Here is a 23,399-nt window from a genome sequence, read left to right on the forward strand (position 1 = left end):
TTACCCCTTGAGGATTTAATCTGCATTTCCCTAAAGCAAAATGATTTTGAATATGCCGAAATGATGTTGAGTAATGACGTTGAAAATCTTTTCATGTGCTTGTTTGACATTCCTATCTCTTTGATCAAGTGTCTGTTCAAATCTTTTACTCATTTTAATTCAGTTTTTTGTTTTTTTTTTTTATTTTGGGCTGTGAGAGTTCTTTATTATACTTATTAAAAATATTTTATCAGATCTATGTTTTACAAATATTTTCTCCAAATCTGTTTCTATTCATTTTTGTAACATTTTATATCACAGAGGAAAAGTGGTTTTTTTTTAATTTTGATAAAGTCCAATTTATCAATATTTCTTTTTGTAGTTTATGGTTTTTGAGTCCTGCTTTAAAAAACTTTATCTCACCACATGCCAAGAGGCTTTATTCTACATTACCTTCCGGAAATTTTATAATTTTATCTTGTACATATACTTCTATTATTCATTTTGAGATAATTTTTCTATATGGAGTGAGGTACTTGTCATTGTTCATTGTTCTCCATATGGATGTCTAAATAGCTGAGCATTATATGTTAAAAACTATCATTACTCTATTGACTTGTCTTGACATCTTTATAGAAAATCAATCAACCATAAGGGCAAGTCTGTTTCTATATTCTCTATTCTGATTCATTAATCTATGTGTCTACCCTTGAAAAAGTACCACACTGACTTCATGATTGTCACTTTATAATAAAAATTGAAATCAGGTAACATCAGTCTTCCATCTTTGCTTCCATTCAAAAATTTGGATGTTCTAAGTTCTTTGCTTTCCATATAAAAATTAAAATCAGCTGGTCAATTTTTACACTCTCCCCACCAAAAAAGAGCTTGCTGGAATTCTAATTAGAACTTCATTGAATCTATAGGTGGATTTTTGAGGAAGTAGATATTTTAAGAACACTGAGTCTTCTACTCCATGAAAATGGTTTAACTTTCCACGAAAATAAGTCTCCTCTGACTTACATAGTTGGAGTCAACGCTTTATAGCTTTCAGAAGAGACGTTTTTTTACGTATTTTGTTAGAATCATTCTTATTTTTCATGTTTTTAGTATTAGTGAAAATACCATATTTCAATTTAAATTTCCAAATGTTCATTCCTAGTATATAGAACTAGAATTAATTTTTACATTATCTTTGCATGACTTTACCTTGATAGACCCATTATTGTTTTATCAGTTTTTTTTTGTATAAACTGGTGTTTTCTAAGTAGTTAATCATGTCATCACCAAATAGAGATGCTTTTATTTTTTCTTTCCATTATGCATGACTTTTTTTTCCCCCTGCTTTCATGCACTAAGGTCTATACTATAATGTTGAATAGGTGTGGTGAGAGTGAACTTTTTTTTTAATCATCTTTATTGGAGTATAATTGCTTTACAATGTTGTGTTAGTTTCTAATGTATAACAAAGCTAATCAGCTATATGTATACATATATCCCTTTATTCCCTCCCTCTTGTGTCTCCCTCCCACCTTCCCTATCTCACACCTCTATGTGGTCACAAAGAACCGTGCTGATCTCCCTGTGCGATGCAGTTGCTTCCCTAGCTATCTATTTTACATTTGGGAGTGTATATATGCCAATGCTATTTTCTCACTTCGTCCCAGCTTACCCTTCCCCTCCCTCTGTCCTAAAGTACATTCTCTACATCTGCATCCTTATTCCTGTCCTACCCATAGGTTTGTCAGACCACATTTTTTGTAGATTCCATATACATGTGTAAGCATATGGTATTTGTTTTTCTCTTTCTGACTTACTTCATTCTGTATGACAGACACTAGGTCCAGCCACCTCATTACAAATAACTCAATTTCGTTTCTTTGTATGGCTGAGTAATATTCCACTGTATGTATGTGCCACATCTTCTTTATCCATTCATCAGCCAATGGACACTTAGGTTGCTTCCATGTCCTGGCTAATGTAAATAGTGCTGCAATGAACATTGTGACTCTTTTTGAATTATGGTTTTCTCAAGGTATATGTACAGTAGTGGGATTCCTGGGTCATATGGTAGTTTTATTTTTAGATTTTTAAGGAACCTCCATACTGTTCTCCATAGTACTTGTATGAATTTACATTCCCACCAACAGTGCAAGAGGGTTCCATTTTCCCCACACCCTCTTCAGCATTGTTTGTAGATTTTTTTTTTTTTTTTTTTTTTTAGGTACGCAGGCCTCTCACTGGTGTGGCCTCTCCCGCTGCAGAGCACAGGCTCTGGACGCGCAGGCTCAGCAGCCATGGCTCATGGGCCCGGCCACTCCGTGGCATGTGGGATCTTCCCGTACTGGGGCATGAACCCGCGTCCCCAGCATCGGCAGGTGGACCCCCAACTACTGTGCCACCAGGGAAGCCCTGTAGATTTGTTGATGATGGCCATTCTGAGCAGTGTGAGGTGATATTTCATTGTGGTTTTGATTTGCATTTATCTAATGATTAGTGATGTTGAGCATCCTTTCATGTGTTTGTTGGCAATCTGTATATCTTCATGGAGAAATGTCTATTTAGGTCTTCTGCCCATTTGGATTGAGCTGTTTGTTTTTTTAATATTGAGGTGCAAAAGATGCTTGTATATTTTGGAGATTAATTCTATGTCAGTTGCTTTGCTGGCAAATACTTTCTCCCATTCGTAGGGTTGTCTTTTCGTCTTCTTTATGGTTTCCTTTGCTGTGCAAAAGATTTTAAGTTTCATTAGGTCCCATTTGTATATTTTTGTTTTTATTTCCATTTCTCTAGGAGGTGGGTCAAAAAGGATCTTGCTGTGATTTATGTCATAGAGTGTTCTTCTGATGTTTTCCTCTGAGAGTTTTATACTGTCTGGCCTTACATTTAGGTGTTTAACGTATTTTGAGTTTATTTTTGTGTATGGTGTTATGGGATGTTCTAATTTCATTCTTTTATATGTAGCTGTCCACTTTTCTCAGAACCACTTATTGAAGAAATTATCTTTTCTCCATTGTATATTCTTTCCTCCTTTATCAAAGATAAGGTGACCATATGTCCATGGGTTTATCTCTGGGCTTTCTTTCCTGTACCATTGATCTATACTTCTGTTTTTGTGCCAGTATCTTACTGTCTTGTTTACTGTAGCTTTGTAGTACAGTCTGAAGTCAAGGACCCTGACTCCTCCAGCTCCATTTTTCTTTTTCAAGAATACTTTGGCTGTTCAGGGTCTTTTGTGTTTCCATACAAATTGTGAAATTTTTTGTTCTACTTCTGTGAAAAATACCATTGGTAGTTTGATAGGGATTGCACTGAATCTGTAGATTGCTTTGGGTAGTAGAGTCATTTTCACAATGTTGATTCTTCCAATCAAAGAACATGGTATATCTCTCCATCTGTTCCTATCATCTTTAATTTTTTTCACCAGTGTCTTATAGTTTTCTGCATACAGGTCTTTTGTGTCCTTAGGTATGTTTATTCCTAGATATTTTATTCTTTTTGTTGCAGTGGTAAATGGAAGTGTTTCCTTCATTTCTCTTTCAGATTTTTCATCATTAGTATATAGGAATGCAAGGGATTTTTGTGCACTAATTTTGTATCCTGCTACTTTACCGAATTCATTGATTAGCTCTAGTAGTTTTCTGGTAGCACCTTTGGGATTCTCTATGTATAGTATCACGTCATCTGCAAACAGTGATAGTTTTACTTCTTCTTTTCTGATTTGTATTCCTTTAATTCTTTTTCTTCTCTGATTGCTGTGGCTAAAACTTCCAAAACTATGTTGAATAAAGGCAATGAGGGTGGGCAACCTTGTCTTGTTCCTGATCTTAGAGGAAATGGTTTCAGTTTTTCAACATTGACAATGATGCTGGCTGTGGGTTTGTCATATATGGCCTTTATGATGTTGAAGCAGGTTCCCTCTATACCCACTTTCTGTAGACTTTTTATCATAAACCGGTGTTGAATATTTTCAAAAGCCTTTTCTGCATCTATTGAGATGATCATATGGATTTTATTCTTCAGCTTGGTAATATGGTGAATCACATTGATTGGTGTATATTGAAGAATCCTTGTGCTCCTGAGATAAACCCCACTTGATCATGGTGTGTGATCCTTTTAATGTGCTTTTGGATTCTGTTTGCTAGTATTTTGTTGAGGATTTTTGCATCTACGTTCATCAGTGATATTGGCCTGTAGTTTCCTTTTTTTGTAACATAATTTTCTGGTTTTGGTATCAGGGTGATGGTGGCCTCGTAGAATGAGTTTGGGAGTGTTCCTCCCCCTGCTATATTGTGGAAGAGTTTGAGAAGGACAGGTGTTAGCTCTTCTCTAAATGTTTGACAGAATGTACCTGTGAAGCCACAGGGTCCTGGGCTTTTGTTTGTTGGAAGATTTTTAACCACATTCTCAATTTCTGTGCTTGTGATTGGTCTGTTTATATTTTCTCTTTCTACCTGGTTCAGTCTCGGAAGGTTGTGCTTTTCTAAGAATTTGTCCATTTCTTCCAGGTTGTCCATTTTATTGGCATAGAATTGCTTGTAGTCATCTCTCATGATCCTTTGTACTTCTGCAGTGTCAGTTGTTACTTCTCCTTCTTCATTTCTAATGCTGTTGATTTGAGTCTTTTCCCTTTTTTTCTTGATTAGTCTGGCTAATGGTTTATCAATTTTGTTTATCTTCTCAAAGAACCAGCTTTTAGTTTTATTGATCTTGCTATTGTTTTCTTCATTTCTTTTTCATTTATTTTTGATCTAATCTTTATGATTTCTTTCCTTCTTCTAAATTTGGGGGTTTTTGTTCTTCTTTCTCTAATTGCTTTAGGTGTAAGGTTAGGTTATTTATTTAAGATGTTTCTTGTTTCTTGAGGTCGGATTGTATTGTTATATACTTCCCTCTTAGAATTGCTTTTGCTGCATCCCATAGGTTTTGATCATCGTGTTTCCATTGTCATTTGTTTCTAGGTATTTTTTTGTTTCTTCTTTGATTTCTTCAATGATCTCCTGGTTATTTAGTAACGTATTGTTTATCCTCCATATGTTTTTATTTTTACAGTTACCTTCCTGTAATTGATATCTAGTCTCATAACGTTGTGGTCCGAAAAGATGCTTGATACAATTTCAGTTTTCTTAAACTTACCAAGGCTTGATTTGTGACCCAAGATATGATCTATCCTTGAGAATGTTTCAAGAGCACTTGAGAAGAAAGTGTATTCTGTTGTTTTTGGATGGAATGTCCTATAAATATCAGTTAAGCCCATCTGGTCTAATGTGTCATTTAAAGCTTGTGTTTCCTTACTTATTTTCATTTTGGATGATCTGTCCATTGGTGAAAGTGGAGTGTTAAAGTCCCCTACTATGACTGTGTTACTGTTGATTTCCCCTTTAATGACTGTTAGCCTTTGCCTTCTGTGTTGAGGTGCTCCTATGTTGGGTGCATAAATATTTACAACTGTTATATCTTCTTCTTGGATTGATCACTTGATCCATATGTAGTGTCCTTCTTTGTCCCTTGTAATAATCTTTATTTTAAAGTCTGTTTTGTCTGATTTGAGAATTGCTACTCCAGCTTTCTTCTGATTTCCATTTGCATGGAATATCTTTTTCCATCCCGTCACTTTCAGTCTGTATGTGTTCCTAGGTCTGAAGTGGGTCTCTTGTAGACAGCATATATACATGTCTTGTATTTGTATCCATTCAGCCAGTCTAAGTCTTTTGGTTCGAGCATTTAATCCATTTACATTTAAGGTAATTATCAATATATATGTTCCTATTATCAAATTGTTTTTGTTTTGTTTTTGTAGGTCTTTTCCTTCTCTTGTGTTTCCTGCCTAGAGAAGTTCCTTTAGCATTTGTTGTAAAGCTGGTTTGGTGGTGCTGAATTCTCTTAACTTTTGCTTGACTGCAAAGGTTTTAATTTCTCCATCAAATCTGAATGAGATCATTGCTGGTTAGAGTAATCTTGGTTGTAGTTTTTTCCCTTTCATCACTATAAATATGTCCTGCCACTCCCTTCTGGCTTCCAGAGTTTCTGCTGAAAGATCAGCTGTTAACCATATGGGGATTCCCTTGTATGTTACTGTTTGCTTTTCCCTTGCTGCTTTTACTATTTTTTCTTTGTATTTAATTTTTGACAGTTTGATTAATATGTGTCTTGGCGTATTTCTCTTTGGAATTATCCTGTATGGGACTCTCTGTGCTTCCTGGACTTGACTATTTCTTTTCCCATATTAGGGAAGTTTTCAACTATAATCTCTTCAAATATTTTCTCAGACCCTTTCTTTTTTTCTTACTCTTCTGGGACCCTTAAAATTCGAATGTTGGTGCATTTAATGGGGTCCCAGTCGTCTCTGAGACTGTCCTCAATTCTTTTCATTCTTTTATCTTTGTTCTGCTCTGTGGGAGTTATTTCCACTATTTTATCTTCCAGGTCACTGATCCGTTCTTCTGCCTTAGTTATTCTGCTATTGATTCCTTCTACAGAATTTTTAATTTCATTTATTTTGTTGTTCATCATCGTTTGCTTGCTCTTTAGTTCTAGGTCCTTGTTAAACATTTCTTGTATTTTCTCCATTCTATTTCCAAGATTTTGGATCTTCTTTACTATCATTACTCTGAATTCTTTTTCGGGTAGACTGCCTATTTTCTCTTCATTTTTTTGGTCTGCTTGGTTTTTACCTTGCTCCATCATCTGCTACATATTTCTCTGTCTTCTCATTTTGTTTAACTTACTGTGTTTGGTGTCTCCTTTTCGCAGGCTACAGGTTCATAGTTCCCGTTGTTTTTGGTGTCTGCCCCCAGTGGGTGAGGTTGTTTCAGTGGCTTGTGTAGGCTTCCTAGTGGAGGGGAATGGTGTCTGTGTTCTGGTGTGTGGGGCTGGATCTTGTCTTTCTGGTGGGCAGAGCTGAGCCTGGTGGTGTGTTTTGGGGTGTCTGTGAACTTAGTATGATTTTAGACAGCCTCGTTGGTAATGGGTGGTGTTGTGTTCCTGTCTTGCTAGTTCTTTGGCATGGGGCATCCAGCACTGGAACTTTCTGGCCATTGAGGCGAGTTGGGTCTTAGCATTGAGACGGAGATCTCTGGGAGAGCTCTCGCCGACTGATATTACACGCGGCCAGCAGGTTTCTGTTGGTCCAATATCCTGAACTCGGCTCTCCCACATCAGAGCCTCAGGCCTGACACTAGGCTGGAGCACCAAGACCCTGTCTGCCACAAGGTCTTATCACCCTCTTGGACATCAGCACAAGGTGGCAATCAGCTGTATTCTTTATTTATCCCTCTGATTTTTCTGGAACCTTCCCTTCAAGGAGAAATCTCTGGGCTCTGTGGGAACTCTGAGTGGTGACCATCAGGTAAATCGAGACCAGACCAAGTTCAACCAAAGTTGTGATACTTATTTCCCTTGTCGGAGTCTACATGGTATTAAGAGGCACCATGAGAGGAGTATATTAGTAGCTACCATGTCTTAGGTCCTGTGGATTACCTTTTCCTTCAGTGGTATCACCTTCTGGCAGGTCCTGAGGAGACCAGACTCCTGTCAGAGAGAACTGGACCCCACAATGTCCCAAAGCTAATGCCCCAGTGGGTCCTGAGGAGACCAGCTTCCATCAGTGTGGACTCGACTCCAGGCTGTCCTGAGACCCAGGCCATCAGCATGGACTCAGCCCTGAGTGTCCCAGAAGCCAAAGCCCCAGGGGGTCCTGAGGAGACAGGGCTCCTGTCAGCTGTGTGTGGAGCTAAGTCTGCTGGCAAAACCCAAAAAGGATTTTTAAGAGGTAAGGAGAGGGGCTTCCCTGGTGGCGCAGTGGTAGAGAGTCCACCTGCCGATGCAGGGGACACAGGTTCGTGCCCCGGTCTGGGAAGATCCCACATGCTGCGGAGAGGCTGGGCCCGTGAGCCATGGCCGCTGAGCCTGCACGTTTGGAGCCTGTGCTCTGCAACGGGAGAGGCCACACAACAGTGAGAGGCCCACGTACGGCAAAAAAAAAAAAAAAGGTAAGGAGAGTGTGGGGTCAGTGTATTGATACAAAGGCTAATAATAATTATAATCATAGCAAACATTTTCTAAATAGATAATATGCTAAAAACTTCCATGCATCACCTAGATTCCCCAGAATAGAACTGGTAAACACATTTCATTATCCTCATTTTACTATTGAGGAAATGAGTCTAACTGAGAAAATATTTTCTCTGAAAGACTCAGAGAAAATTGGTCTGTCAGTGGTTTTTGACTGAGGGTGGTTTTGTGCCACCCCTACCCCCCCAGGGCACATTTGACAATGTCTGCAAACATTTCATCACAACTGAGGGGTTAGGGGCACATGTTGCTGACATGTTGTAGGAGTAGGCTGTAGATGTTACTAAACGTCCTAAAATGCACAGAACATTCCCCTCAACTGAGAATTATCTGGCCCCAAATGACAATAAGTATCCCTAATGTAAATTATTCTGAGAAAGAATGGAAGAAATATGTGGTAAAAATGTATAAGAGCCTCAATGGCTGAATCTAGCCATGATACACTGTTACCCTATGGGTCATTCATAAACGTACTGCTCAAAGGGGGAAACTGGCAACCAATAGCCAGAAAAAGATCTGAGACAATATCATGCATTAATTTCAAGTGGCAAGATAAAAGACATGGCAATAGATGGAGAGAGATGTCAGTATAGAGGGTACTTGAAAGAACGGAAGACTAGAATAAGGAAAATGTAATTCTGAGGATACAAACAGTTAAAAAAATCAAATTCATGAATGTTGGCCAAATGAGATCACCACACTTTAAAATAGAGAAAAAGATGTCGTATTGAGCGAGTAATATTGAGGGAATTCATGCTTGATCCTTTCTACTTCTTCAGCGAAAAAAGATTCTAGAATTCTGCAAAAATAAATGAAGAAAAGATTAGGTGGAGCCTAAAGGAGAAAAATGGAAATCAGGAACATTTACTGTAGGTAAAAGGAAAAGGAACAATTTTAGAATGAGTAAATTCTGATAAGCCAAACTTTGAGGGTTTAGTTGAGTATAAGTAGTTTAAGAATATGTTAAAAAAGGAGTTGTAGGATTTTTGCTATTACCATTTGGAGTAAAAAAGAACACACTTAACCTCATACCATAAACAACTAATAGGTGGGGAAAATATGTGAAATAATTGTTTTCAGACACTGCATAATAAACAATGCTGACATATGATCCTAAGAGTACAAAAACAAATGAGTGAGCCTCAAAATCACTTTGGCTCTCTGTGTAGTGGAACATTCTTGATCCTGAAGCTGGGAAGAGAATCCTAAGCAGAGCACAGAAAGTTTGTGACTTTGAGGAAACAAAGATTAGAGTTTGGGGAGTACTAGTTGTGCAAGTGTATATGTTTAGGAATTGCTCGGAAAGGGAGCAAGGGATTTGGGGATGATAGAACTGTTCTATACCTCAACTGTGGAAATAGTTACATGAAAGTTGATTTTTAAAAGCAAGAGAGAGTTCAATTGTGTTTAAAAATTAGAGGATGGCTCTGCCAATACAATCAGGATTCTACTAAAAGTTTCATCATGCATCCTCATTGTCAAGAATAGAAGCTACATCTAAGATGTTCAAGACATTTTAAAGAAGCATGGGTGGGGAGAGAGTGGTAAAGACAAGCAGACATGTGCATATCGATGAAAGTACACAGTATCACCTATGAGGTGCTCTTGCCAAACAATCAATAAATAAAATTAACTCAATCTGACAAAGTCTCTAGATCTAATTAGCCATTGGTAGAAAATGCAATGGACAGAGAAGTCCCTTGATCAGACACCATGAGGACCCAGAGCAACATCCTAAGTGTGGGAAACTCTCCAAGACAAAACACACAACTTTTAGAACTAAAGCAGGAAATAAATTAACAGACAATTCAAAGATGTATTAGGGAATCAAAATTATCAACTTTGGATCCCAATTTGGACAAATAAATTGTAAAAAAAAAAAAAAAGTCCCCTCTAAGACAATTAGTGAAATGCGAAACCTATTTGATGATATTAAGGAATTATTGTTAATTATTTAGTTGTGAAAATAGTATTTCAGCTAAGTTTAAAATATTATTTATTTTAAAAAGATAGATACTTAAATATTTACACATGAAATTATGTGATGCCTGAAATTTGATTAAGTATAAAGTTAGAGGGAAAAATGATGACCACCACAGCTCCAGGAAATAGGCTCTATGGAAGAGTGTGGCAGATCCAGCTAGCCGCCTGGCCAATATCTATTAACCCTTTTCTTTAGTATTTTAATCAGAACAGACAAGGTTATGTTGCAGTAACAGATCTGAAATCTCAGCTTAACAAAAGCTCATTTCTTGGTGATGCCATATGTCCCATATGGGTTGGCAAAGGGGACCAGGCTGATGAAGACTCTGCCCTCTTGTAAGCTACTGTCTGAAACACAGAGCCTCTAGATGACCCCAGCACCTGAGACAAGACTGAAAAAACTTAAGTGGACTTTTGACTTCCTCGTTTAGAAGTGACATACAACACTTTGCTCACATTTCATTAGCCAGGACTGGTCACATTGCCTCATACAATCACAAGGAGGCTGAGAAGTGCAGGCTTCAGTGTACCAAGGAGGGCAGAAGAATCAGCTATGGTAAGCACTGGTAACATTTATAACATTTACCAATAGAATCACTATTTTTTCTGACTAGGAATGTGTCAGCTTTAAATTTCCAGACTTCCAGGCTTCTAGGATTGGCCACGTGACATGAATCTGGCAAATGAGATGTAAGTGGAAGTTTTCACCAGTAAAGCTTGATAAAGAAAGTGGACTCCACATGTTTCCTTTGCCCTCCACACCCTCCTATTCTTCCAACTAGGACATAGGCACAATGCCTGCAGACACTGAACCATGAGGACAAGAGCCATGTACTAAACATGGTGGAACAGGAGCTAGGAGGAGCTCTAACTCCTTGATGACTTTTTTTTAAAACATCTTTTTTGGAATATAATTGCCTTACATTGTTGTGTTTCTGCTGTATAATAAAGTGAATCAGTTATACGTATACATATATCCCTATATCCCCTCCCTCTTGTGTCTCCCTCCCACCTTCCCTATACCACCCCTCTAGGTGGTCACAAAGCACCGACCTGGTCTCCCTGTGCTATGCGGCTGGGACGTTACTCCTTGATGACTTTTTGAATAGCCAAAATATCCCTGAACTGATCACCTTCAAACTACTTTACAGACTTTTTGCTATAGATTGACAGATAGATACATACATAGATAGATAATAGATAGATATAAATATTGATTGATAGATGATACATACATATATATATTCATACATACATACATACGTAGATACCTAGATAGATCCAGACTTTTGCTATGTTTGGTCAAACTCAATCTTATATAATGCAAAGTTTCTTCTAGGTTCAAGAGAGGATATAAGAGAACAAAAGATTCTCACTGATTTCTCTTTTAATAAAATAATTGAGCAACTCTAGTGGAAAAAATGAATAATCACAATTGAAGAAGAAATTAATAACACAAATATATGGAGGAAGATAACTCTATGGTCATTTGGGGGCAAGGTCTCCAACACCTGATGAAGGGAGGGGTATAGGATGCACAGAATATTCTTCTTCCTGAGGGAATGATAGGACAATGGAGGCAGGCAGGTCATGGGAGTGTCACAAAGAGAACGCTTACACAGAGTTACTGTAACATTTCACTAACCACAGAAAGGTAGCAGGTTTTCATCACACTCTGGGCTGGTGAATGATGGCCTTGCATACGGGGCCCTCAGGGTACATAGCCTATTGACTAATGGGTATCCTGTTCAATATCTTCTCTGGTTTATCACCCTGATCAAGGCTGAGAGATGCTTATCAAGCTAAACAGATTGATTGCTGACCCTCCCAATATGAGTGCAATTTTCATATGTAATATTTATATATTCTGAACACAGGTAACTCAGATTCTCATCAATGTTCAGTGATCTTGGGAAAATAATAGCCCTTACAAGGCAACTTAGTGGAGAGAGGAAGCCCAGAACACAACAATCTCAGGCTTTTTCCTTCATCCTCCCTTGACAATTAAAAACAACGAGGAACACATAAATTAACTTCAAAAGAAGACCCAGCTGTTTCTACATACTAGCAACAAACAAGTAGAAATAGAAATCAAGAAAATAATTCTCTTTATAACAGCATCAAAAACAATAAAATATTGAGTAATACATTTAACAATGGAAATGTAAGACAGTGAAATGACATCTTTAACTACAAGAAGTTAAAGATGATCTAAATAAATGGAGAGACATTCCATGTTTATGTTGGAGATTTACTACTGGTAATATGTCAATTCTCCTCAAACTGATCTATAGATTCAATGCTATCTCTATCAAATTCCAAGTAGGCTTGTTTGTAGAAAGTTACAAGCAGACCCTAAAATTTATATGAAAATGCAAAGGACTTAGAATAGCCAAAAAAAAGTTTAAATAGAACAAAGTTGGAAGATTTAACCTACCCAATTTCAAATCTTATGATGAAGTCATCATTCAATTATAAATTAGATTTCATCAAAATTAAAAACACTTCAAAAGACAACAGGAAATTGAAATAATGAGCTACAGATTAGAATAAAATATTTGCATATCATATATCTAAAAAAGAACTTTAGATATCCAGGATATCTAAAGAACTCTTAACAACTTAAAAGAAAACAAATTATAAGTTACAAACAATGTAATTTTAAAATGGTCAATATATTTTACCAAAGAAGATTATATTAACAACTAGACATTTATCCAAATAAGATATATAAATGAAAAATAAACACATGAGAAGATGTCCAACATTATTAGACATTAGGGAAATGGAAACTGAAACCACAAAAAGAAGGCTATAATAAAAATACTGACAATTCTAAGTATTGGCAAGGATACTGGAGAAACTGTAACACTCCTAACATTTGGTTGGATGTAGAATGAAACATGGCAAAATGGTAACATTTGTCAGATTCTTGAAAAATTAATCATATATCTACCATAAAATGCAGTAATTCTACTACAAGATATATACCCAAGAGAAATGAAAATACATGTCCACACAGACTTGTACGTGAATGATCATAGAAGTATTATAAAAAATAACCAAAAACTGGAAATAATCCAAATGTCAATCAATAAGTGAATAGATGAAAGGAATGTCAAGTATCTATACAATGGAATACTATTCATCATTAAAAAGGAAAAAACTATGAATACATACTACAATATGAATGAATCTCAAAAATATTATTCTAATTGAAAGAAGCCAGACACAAAAAACTTCATATCGCATGGTAATATTTGTATGAAATTTCTTGAAAGGCAAATCTATGTAAAGAGAAAGTACATCAGTGATTGCTCAGGGCTGGGAACTGACTACAAACAAGCACAGGGAACTTTTCGTAGTATAGAAATATTCTAAAACTGGATTGTGATGATGATTACACAGCTCTAATGAATATACCAAAACTTATTGTCTTGCATACTTAGAGTGGATAAATTTTATGGTATGTAAACTATATCTCAATAAAGCCATTTTAAAAGAAGAATAAGGAGGAGGAGGCAGAAAAGGAGGAGAAAACATCAAGGGAAGACATATTGAAAGTTTGTGTGGAGTAGAACAAAATTTATTTTGTGTTGTCCCAGTTTTGAAGAATTAGAACTAATGAACAAAAGTGTACAAAGGTAGATTTGATTTCATATAAGGAAAATTTTGCTTGTCACCCTCTTCAAAGAAAAACAGCCTATATTATAAGATTGTTCTTCATCTCTGGAAGGTTAGTGCTCTCTGTAAAGAGTATTATAAAATCAAGTTGGGAACAAAATTGAAGTAAACTATCACTATGACGCCTCCCAAAGTTATGATTTTATGTATCCAAACTTAATAAATAATGTACACACAATTCTTGATTTTCATATCCTAAAATTGATATATATTTATATAAAAACTGATTTTAAATGGGACTTCCTATGCTTCAATGGATTGTCATAAATCTGGCTGCTTCCCTGCCTTAATCCACCTTGACTTCAAACTAAACTGATCCCTTTTTAGAACAAGCTTGGCAATTCAGGTTTTATAGGTAAGGGAAGAAATTCCTCCACTGCTAAGTCATGAATGATGGTGATAGCCCATGGATCTTAAAAAGGGAAATCAGTTAAATAATTGATCTATAGCTATCCTTTCTATGAATTTCAAGGGAGAGTGAATTAATACTCATGAAGTAAATTTCTAGAGCACCTAGTATAAGAAAGTTCAGTTCTAAACATTGCAAGGGCCTCTCAAGAATCTCACAGCCTAGTGAAAAACAAAATATACAATTATAATACAGAACAAATATGATTTTTTAAATGAGATTAAAAGTTACAATTAAAATTTTAGGAGTTTAGCAGAAGAATCCTATCAATGAAAAGAAATAAAAGATCTAAGCAGCTCCAAAGTGAAGGAAATATTTTCAAATGTTTGTTCAATGAATGTGGATAAAATTCAGACTTACCAAGATAAAAATCAAAGTCCTCTAATCTCAAAATAAATGAAGGAAACAATAGGAAACATCAATAAAATTAAAAGTGGTTCTTTGAGAGAATATACAAAATTGATAAACATTAGCCAGACTCATCAAGAAAAAAGGAAGAAGACTCAAATCAATAGAATTAGAAACGAAAAAGGAGAAGTAACAACTGACACTGCAGAAATAAAAAAGATCTTGAGAGATTGCTACAAGCAACTCTAGGCTAATAAAATGGACAATCTGGAAGAAACGGACAAATTCATAAAAAAGCACAACCTTCCAAGACCAAACCAGGTAGAAATAGAAAATATAAACAGACCAAACACAGGCACAGAAATTGAGAATGTGATTAAAAATCTTCCAACAAACAAGCCCAGGACCCTGTGGCTTCACAGGTACATTCTATCAAACGTTTACAGAAGAGCTAACACCTATCCTTCTCAAATTCTTCCAGAATATAGCAGGGGGAGGAACACTCCCAAACTCATTCTACGAGGCCACCAACACCCTGATACCAAAAACAGAGAAAGATGTCACAAAGAAAAGAAACTACAGGCCAATGTCATCGATGAAAATAGATGCAAAAATCCTCAACAAAATATTAGCAAACAGAAACCAACAGCATATTAAAAGGATCATACATCATGATCAAGTGGGGTTTATCCCAGGAATGCAAGGATTCTTCGATATACACAAATCAATCAATGTGATACACCATATTAACAAATTGAAGGAGTAAAACCATATGATCATCTCAATAGATGCAGAAAAAGCTTTTGACAAAATTCAACACTCGTTTATGATAAAAACCCTCCAAGAGTAGGCATAGGGGAACTTACCTCAACATAATAAAGGCACTGTATGACAATCCCACACCCAGCATTGTTCTCAGTGGTGAAAAACTGAAACCATTTCCTCTAAGATCAGGAACAAGACAAGGTTGCCCACTCTCACCACTATTATTCAACATAGTTTTGGAAGTTTTAGCCACAGCAGTCAGAGAAAAAAAAGAAATAAAAGGAATCCAAATTGGAAAAGAAGAAGTAAAGCTGTCACTGTTTGCAGATGACATGATACTATACATACAGAATCCTAAAGATGCTACCAGAAAAATACTAGAGCTAATAAATGAATTTGATAAAGTAGCAGGATACAAAATTAATGCACATAAAGCTCTCCCATTCCTATACACTAATGATGAAAAATCTGAAAGAGAAATGAAGGAAACACTCCCATTTACAACTGCAACAAAAAGAATACAATACCTAGGAATAAATCTACCTAAGGACACAAAAGACCTGTATGCAGAAAACTATAGGACACTGATGAAAGAAATTAAAGATGATACAAATAGATGGAGAGATATATGATGTTCTTGGATCAGAAGAATCAACATTGTGAAAATGACTATACTACCCAAAGCAATCTACAGATTCAATGCAATCCCTATCAAACTACCAATGACATTTTTTGCAGAAGTAGAACAAAATAATGTCACAATTTGTATGGAAACACAAAAGACCCTGAATAGCCAAAGCAATTTTGAGAAAGAAAAATGGAGCTGGACGAATCAGGCTCCCTGACTTCAGACTATATTACAAAGCTAAAGTAATCAAGACAGTATGGTACTGGCATAAAAACAGAAATATAGATCAATGGAACAGGATAGAAAGCCCAGAGATAAACCCACGCACATATGGTCACCATATTTTTGATAAAGGAAGCAAGAATATACAATGGAGAAAAGACAGCCTCTTCAATAAGTGGTTCTGGTAAAACTGGACAGCTACATGTAAAAAATGAAATTAGAACACTCCTTACACCATACACAAAAATAAACTCAAAATGTATTAAAGACCTAAATGTAAGACCGAACACTGTAAAACTCTTAGAGGAAAACATAGGCAGAACACTCTATGACATAAATCACAACAAGATCCTTTTTGACCCACCTCCTAGAGAAATGGAAATAAAACCAAAACTAAACAAATGGGACCTAATGAAACTTCAAAGCTTTTGCACAGCAAAGGAAACCATAAACAAGACCAAAAGACAACCCACAGAATGGGAGAAAATATTCTCAAACAAAGCAACTGACAAAGGATTAATCTCCAAAATTTACAAGCAGCTCCTGCAGCTCAGTAGCAAAAAAAAAAAACAAAAACAAAAACCCAATCCAAAAATGGGCCGAAGACCTAAACAGACATTTCTCCAAAGAAGATATACAGATTGCCAACAAACACATGAAAGGATGCTCAACATCACTAATCATTAGAGAAATGCAAATCAAAACTACACACCGGTCAGAATGGCCATCATCAAAATATCTACAAACAATAAATGCTGGAGAGGATGTGGAGAAAAGGGAACCCTCTTGCACTGTTGGTGGGAATGTAAATTGATACAGCCACTATGGAGAACAGTATGGAGGTTTCTTAAAAAACTAAAAATAGAACTACCATATGACCCAGCAAGCCCACTACTGGGCGTATACCCTGAGAAAACCATAATTCGAAAAGTGTCATGTAGCACAATGTTCATTACAGCTCTATTTACAATAGCCAGGACATGGAAGCAACCTAAGTGTCCATCGACAGATTAATGAATAAAGAAGTTGTGGCACATATATACAATGGAATATTACTCAGCCATAAAAAGTAACAAAATTGAGTGATTTGCAGTGAGGTGGATCGACCTAGAGTCTGTCATATAGAGTGAAGTAACTCAGAAAGACAAAAACAAGTACCGTATGCTAACACATATATATACGGAATCTAAAAAAAAAAAATTGTCATGAAGAACCTAGGGGCAGGATGGGAATAAAGACGCAGACCTACTAGAGGATGGACTTGAGGACACGGGGAGTGGGAAGGGTAAGCTGGGACAAAGTGAGAGAGTGGCATGGACATATATACACTACCAAATGTAAAATAGATAGCTAGTGGGAAGCAGCCACATAGCACAGGGAGATCAGCTCGGTGCTTTGTGACCACCTAGAGGGGTGAGATAGGGAGGGTGGGAGGGAGACACAAGAGGGAGGAGATATGGGGATATATGTATATGTATAGCTGATTCACTTTGTTATAAAGCAGAAACTAACCACCACTGTAAAGCAATTATACTCTAATAAACATGTAAAAACAAAAAAAAAAGTTCTCTAAACTCACAGAACATTTATAATTAGAAGTTACACCATGAAATATTTAGTCGTTTCAAGTTCAAGTTAGAAGAAATGGTTTTTGATTGAGTTTCTGGAACATAAACCACTCTGCTTTCTGGTGGGAAACATAAATGACTATATAAGTTGAATATAAAATTCATGAACATCTGGAAGCCTGCTAAATGCAGACAGAATGTCACATAAAACAAGAAATCAAAGAACTTCTTTCTGGCTCAAATGTCTTTCGGAGGGAGAAATCACTTTCCCTGGCACAAGGGTGCTGGCATAATTGACAAAATGTTGAGATGGCACATTTCACCATATGTGCTTCTTTGGATCTAATCAAGCCCCATGAATACTGGAGTCACAAACTCTACTTTTGGTCTAGGGCAGTATATGATAGACTTTTAAATCAGTGGCATTAAAAGAGGTAGTGCAGAAGTTTAAATACAGCAAACAGAGAGAAAACTGCCTTAGCCAATCGGGATGAAGTAAATTCGTGATAAAAAACCTCAAATCTAAGTGCATTAGGGGGCAGGTGCCCAACAGGCTGAGAGAAATATCAACTCCATTACAACAATGCTCAAACCACATCCAGTCTGTAGACCTGTTTTAATTGTCCAAGAAAGAGTTTTCTCACCTAAATGTAAGCCAACATTTAAAACTGGGACATCTCCTGGAGAAATACTTATTTCTGCTTTCTCTTAGAAATAGGAAGATCCAATAATTCCTCCACAGCTACAGCCTGCTGGTGCACATAACAACTTTCCCTTTTTTTGGAGGAGGGGGACATGTGCTCTCCAGTTCACACCCTCCCCCACCCCATTTATCACTACCACTTCACAATGAACACATGTATCCAGCACTGTGTTACTCTTTCTTTTCAACTACCTGGTCCTTGTGGGCATTTGAGATCATATTCCCTGCATCAGAAAAGCTGTCATAAGTCACAAGTCACCATTTTTATTCTGCTTTTGATGACCCAAATCTTTCTTGTCACTGAACGCCTGAAGCTCAGTGAAAGTCTTTCCCAGCTCACTGTACCCTATCACACCCACTACTCCTCCTGCATCTCTATATCTGTTAGAGTTTGAGGATAAGAATCACTCTTGTGTCTGCAGTCTCCCTGAGTTGAAACATAGACTAGGGAGTCAGGGAAACAAATATAAAAATTCAACTTTATTATTGATAACACTGAACTGAAGAACATGGTTTGGATCAGTGACCAAATGGACTTCCAACACATTCACCTTCACCTTTGAACTTAACTCCATCCAAAATGGTGGACCTCTCTGCCTCAGGGACACAATCTGCCCTGATAAACTCTAATGTGTGCTTCAGGCTGCCTCCAAAAGAAGGAAAACCCAGCCTCCAAAAGAAGGAAAACCCAGAAGGAGGAAAACTGGTCCTGCTCAGTACCTTTTCCCTAATTCATCACTTCCACGGGTCACCACTTGAACCTTGGTTAGGAGTAAGGGTGTGGGGAAAGAAACGATCCCTTATTTTCCCTCCTGGGGATTAGAATACATATTATTTCCCCTTTATAGAAATAAAAGGAGTAGGGAATAAGCATCTCACACATGTATATACATTCCTCCGTTTTCTGTTCTTTTCACCTATTTGGTTTAACAATCAAGGAAATGATGGATGAGGGGTTTGCCTTATCCCTCAGGGAAGGAGATGAGCTTCAGGACAGTCCTCTCCCTTGTCCATAATACCAACAGTTGCTCTGCTGTGGCCAATTTGGCTTTCCCTCATGAGGAATATAAATCGAGTAAGAATACTACATTCAGTAAACATTCCTAAGTCCTATTGTACCTTAGGCTAAAATGTACTCCCTATTTTGTTTCCCATTCTAACTTGGGTCCAGTTCCACTGTCCATCATAGCACACTAGAGGTTCCACAATGAAATCAAGTAGAAGAATCACTATTCTCCAATAATACAGTGCCAATAACATAAAGATGACCCAAATTTGAATGTAAATACTCTCTCATTGTGAAGTTCTCAGGAAGAAATTAAGGCCTCAGTGTTGTCATCCCACTTTTAACTAAAATCAATCAATCAATAAAAAATATTAGAATCAATTTTCCTCAAGAGCTTCCTGTATTCTCTAGAAACGGCCTGACTAGTTGAGTTGTAGTTTGAGTTGTATTCCGCGGGAATGAATATGATCCCTTCAAGACATCAAAAGTTAAATTCTTTTGCCCATGAGCCCCAGTACTAAGAAAGTACAAAGACTTAATAGGACATATAAAATTATTAGAATGCTGGTTTAAAAACAACCTAATCCTAGCTCCAAAGTGATTATCCCAGGAAAGTAATTCAAAAATAGTGTTCCCAGAAACCAGTAAGAAGTGGTCCCGAAGATGCTCAGTGCTATCTGAGGAAAGCAGAGTAAATGCAGAAAAATTTAATTTCTGTTACGCCAGACTCCCAGCTCGTCTGTCACTTGTCCATGGTCCAAAACCAGTGAATTGTGAAGTTTGCCATAAGGAGATTAATTACTTTTAACAAGGATGGAGGGGAGGGGTATCCACTTTTGCATTCTCTATCCTTAGTCAGAGAGTGAGGGAAACTTCTGGCAAAGCTTTGAAATTTGCAGTGGTCACAGACCCAGTCACCAGGTCTTACTGAAGTTCTTTCAATCCCATTCAGTATATCAAAAACTTTGTAATTTCAGTTAGAGTCTCAATTTTCTGCCCTCACCCCCATCCCAGGGCTGCATTTAAGGATGTCCAGCAGGCAGACCTGTTCCACAGGGACTATTGCCACTTGCTCTGCAATGTCCTAGGCCTTTGAGACTTGCCGGGTAAGGAAGCTTTCCATATTACTCCAACTCAGTTTCTGCTGGAGAATCACCATCCACAGCCCCTCTCTTTCCTCACCTTTTGAAGAGTCTAGACTTCAAACAACACCTTTTACTGCTACGTATTTTTCTGCAGCAGGGAGGAAGGCTCTAATGCTTTTCTTTCTATCTGCTTTTCTCCTACTCCCAGGAGGCTCAAACTAGCTTAGCCTGCTTCTTAAATTGATTCTTCTCCTTCTCTACCACATGTATGGCCATTCACAAGATCTGAGTATCTGCTTTGCTTTTCATTTGTCTCTATTATTCAGCCCAATTATCTGCTTTTCTGACATAATTTTCTCCAGCTTTTGTCTTGTAAGGTATCCTGTCATGAGAGAAATATAATCAGTGAGTTCTGGTGCTGCCATGAACATCCCCTGTTCAAACAAATCTTGTCCACCCTCACTTCCTCAGTTAAATCATTCTAATCACTGTCTCATCATACAGGTGTCCAAACTAGCCTGGATTAGATCTATTATTATCTTTCCTTTTCAAGGTATATTAGCTCTCAGGTACTTTCCCTTCAAGCCCTTATTTAATAAGTTTATTTCCCTTGGGAGAAAGGCAACATCTTTACCCCCACGTACAATAATCATCATCTTCTCAGTACTTCTCTTTTTTTATTTTAGGCTGATTTTTCAGTAATTCCCTTTCAAATCTGTCCAAGTATTCTTTTCCCATATGGTTAGTTCTCATTAAGGACTCCCTATTAAAAACTTTAAGAGGACATCTTTCAAGAGTTTGTTGGATCTGGGATCCCTTAGTGTAATAATTTTAATACACTCTCAGTGATCCTGTTACTGTGCTACAGCTATATTTCTTTAGGCCCCAATCGTCCTATCTAATCCCAGAATGACTGAAAAAATTCTCTCTTTTATAGTTCTACTTTCAAGAACAATTAAATTGGAGCTTACTTTTTTCAATTTGTCATATCTAGCTAGTCAGACCTCTGAGATTTCAATCATACTTCTAAGAATACATCTCTCTCCCTCCAATTTAATTTGCCTGTTCTGCTTTATTTTTCCTTTTTTCCATTCTTCCCAAAATTCCTGTTCTAATAATAAAACGAAAGCATACTTTTAAACCAAGACATTCTTCTTGAATTCCAAATGAAGACATTCCAGAAAGAGAGTATATAAGGTACACATTATTTGAATTTCCTCTTTAGGCTTAGGATTCACAATAATTTTGTTGCTTTTTTGCACTATTCCCTGTATAGTAAGAGTATCCATCTTTTTTGTTCTTTAGTAAATTTCTCCAGTCTTCTAAGGGTAAAACCAGGATCTAGGTCTATGAAATAAAAACTATTGTCAGGGTTGTTATAATTAGCATTTTCAGAGCCCATATGAGTCCATGAAGTGAGATGGGAGTAGACAATTCTCAGTGCACAATCCACGTGAGTCTAAGCATTTAGCTCCTCCACAGTTCTTTGCCTTGGTGATGAATGCAGTTCACATAAATAGGAATGGAATTTGGGGCAGCTTATCAAGCACTACATTTGTATTCCAGGCATAAAACTCATACTCGTTATTTGTAGCCAACATGGACTTAGCTGCCTTTGCAAACCATCTACAGACCTGACTGAGAAATACACTAAAAGCAGCACAATTATTCCACCCACCAATGCCTATTAAGCATGTATGCTGAAGGTCTGCCTGTTTTGATGCAAGCCTTAACAAAGAGTAAAATTTCCCCTTTTCTTGGATAGGAATAAACAATGGACCTGAGATGGTTGGAATGTTACCCTTCTGTTCAATCAGCTTAGCGATAAGTACTTGAGAAGATTTATGGGTTCGTTTATACCCATTTTTGGAAACATCAGAATGAAAGTGAATGTTGCAGAGAAAGATATACTGGTCGTTCACAACCCTCTAATATTCAAGTGACAGATGATTTCCACCCAATGAGCCAGACAAATTATCCCTTTGTAAAAATAAATTCCATATCTTATAAGGATGATCTTAAAATAAGAATTTTTTATCGAATGACGTCTTAAGAAAGTGAAAATATTAGCTATACATTGGGGAAAAAAACATTTTCAAACGTAAAACTCAAATACTAGTGTCAAAAATACATATTTAAACTCAAACACGATACTCTGTAATAGCCTATATGGGAGAAGAATCTAAAGAAGAGTGGATATATGTATATGTATAACTGATTCACTTTGCTGTACACCTGAAACTAACACTACATTGTAAATCAACTATACTCCAATAAAAATTTAAAGAAACTCAAACAAAACAAAAAGAAAAGTGAAAATATCCCCATGAGCAAAAAGCAGACAAAGGACATGAATAGGGATTCCATAGAAGAGGAAACACATATGGTCAGTGAACTGAAGAGTTGCCCAATCTCATTAATAATCACAGATTGCAAATCTAAGCCAGAGTAAGGTATCATTTTGTATCTACTCAGTAAGCAAAAATCAAGAAATCTAAAAAAACAATTATTAGAGAGTATGGGAGTCAGTAAGATTTCTTATGGAGTAATGTCAGCAACACAGCAGAATAGGAGGACCCAGCACACATCCTACCATAGGAACAAATATTTGGCAGGTATCCCATGGACAAAAGTGCCTTTATGGGAGCTTTGCGACCCAAATAAGAGGTTGTGAAACCCTGATGGAGCCCACAACTAAAGAGGGTCACCTGAAGAAGACAGGGCCACACACAGGCAACAGACCCAGTGACTCTGGCCCTAGCCAGAGACCAGAAACAGGCCCACCCTGCCACAGACTCGGCTCTAGCCTCACTTGCCCACAGTCCTACTACCAGTCCCTTCTTTCAAGGGACCTAGGAGGAACCACACCCATCTGTACCACTGGTAACAAGCCTGCTGGCTGGCCTAGGACCCAACTGCTGTCCCTGAAGCAGCTCTGTGACCTGG

This window comes from Phocoena sinus, chromosome 3 (assembly GCF_008692025.1).
Source record: "Phocoena sinus isolate mPhoSin1 chromosome 3, mPhoSin1.pri, whole genome shotgun sequence".
In the NCBI taxonomy this organism is placed as follows: Eukaryota; Metazoa; Chordata; class Mammalia; order Artiodactyla; family Phocoenidae; genus Phocoena; species Phocoena sinus.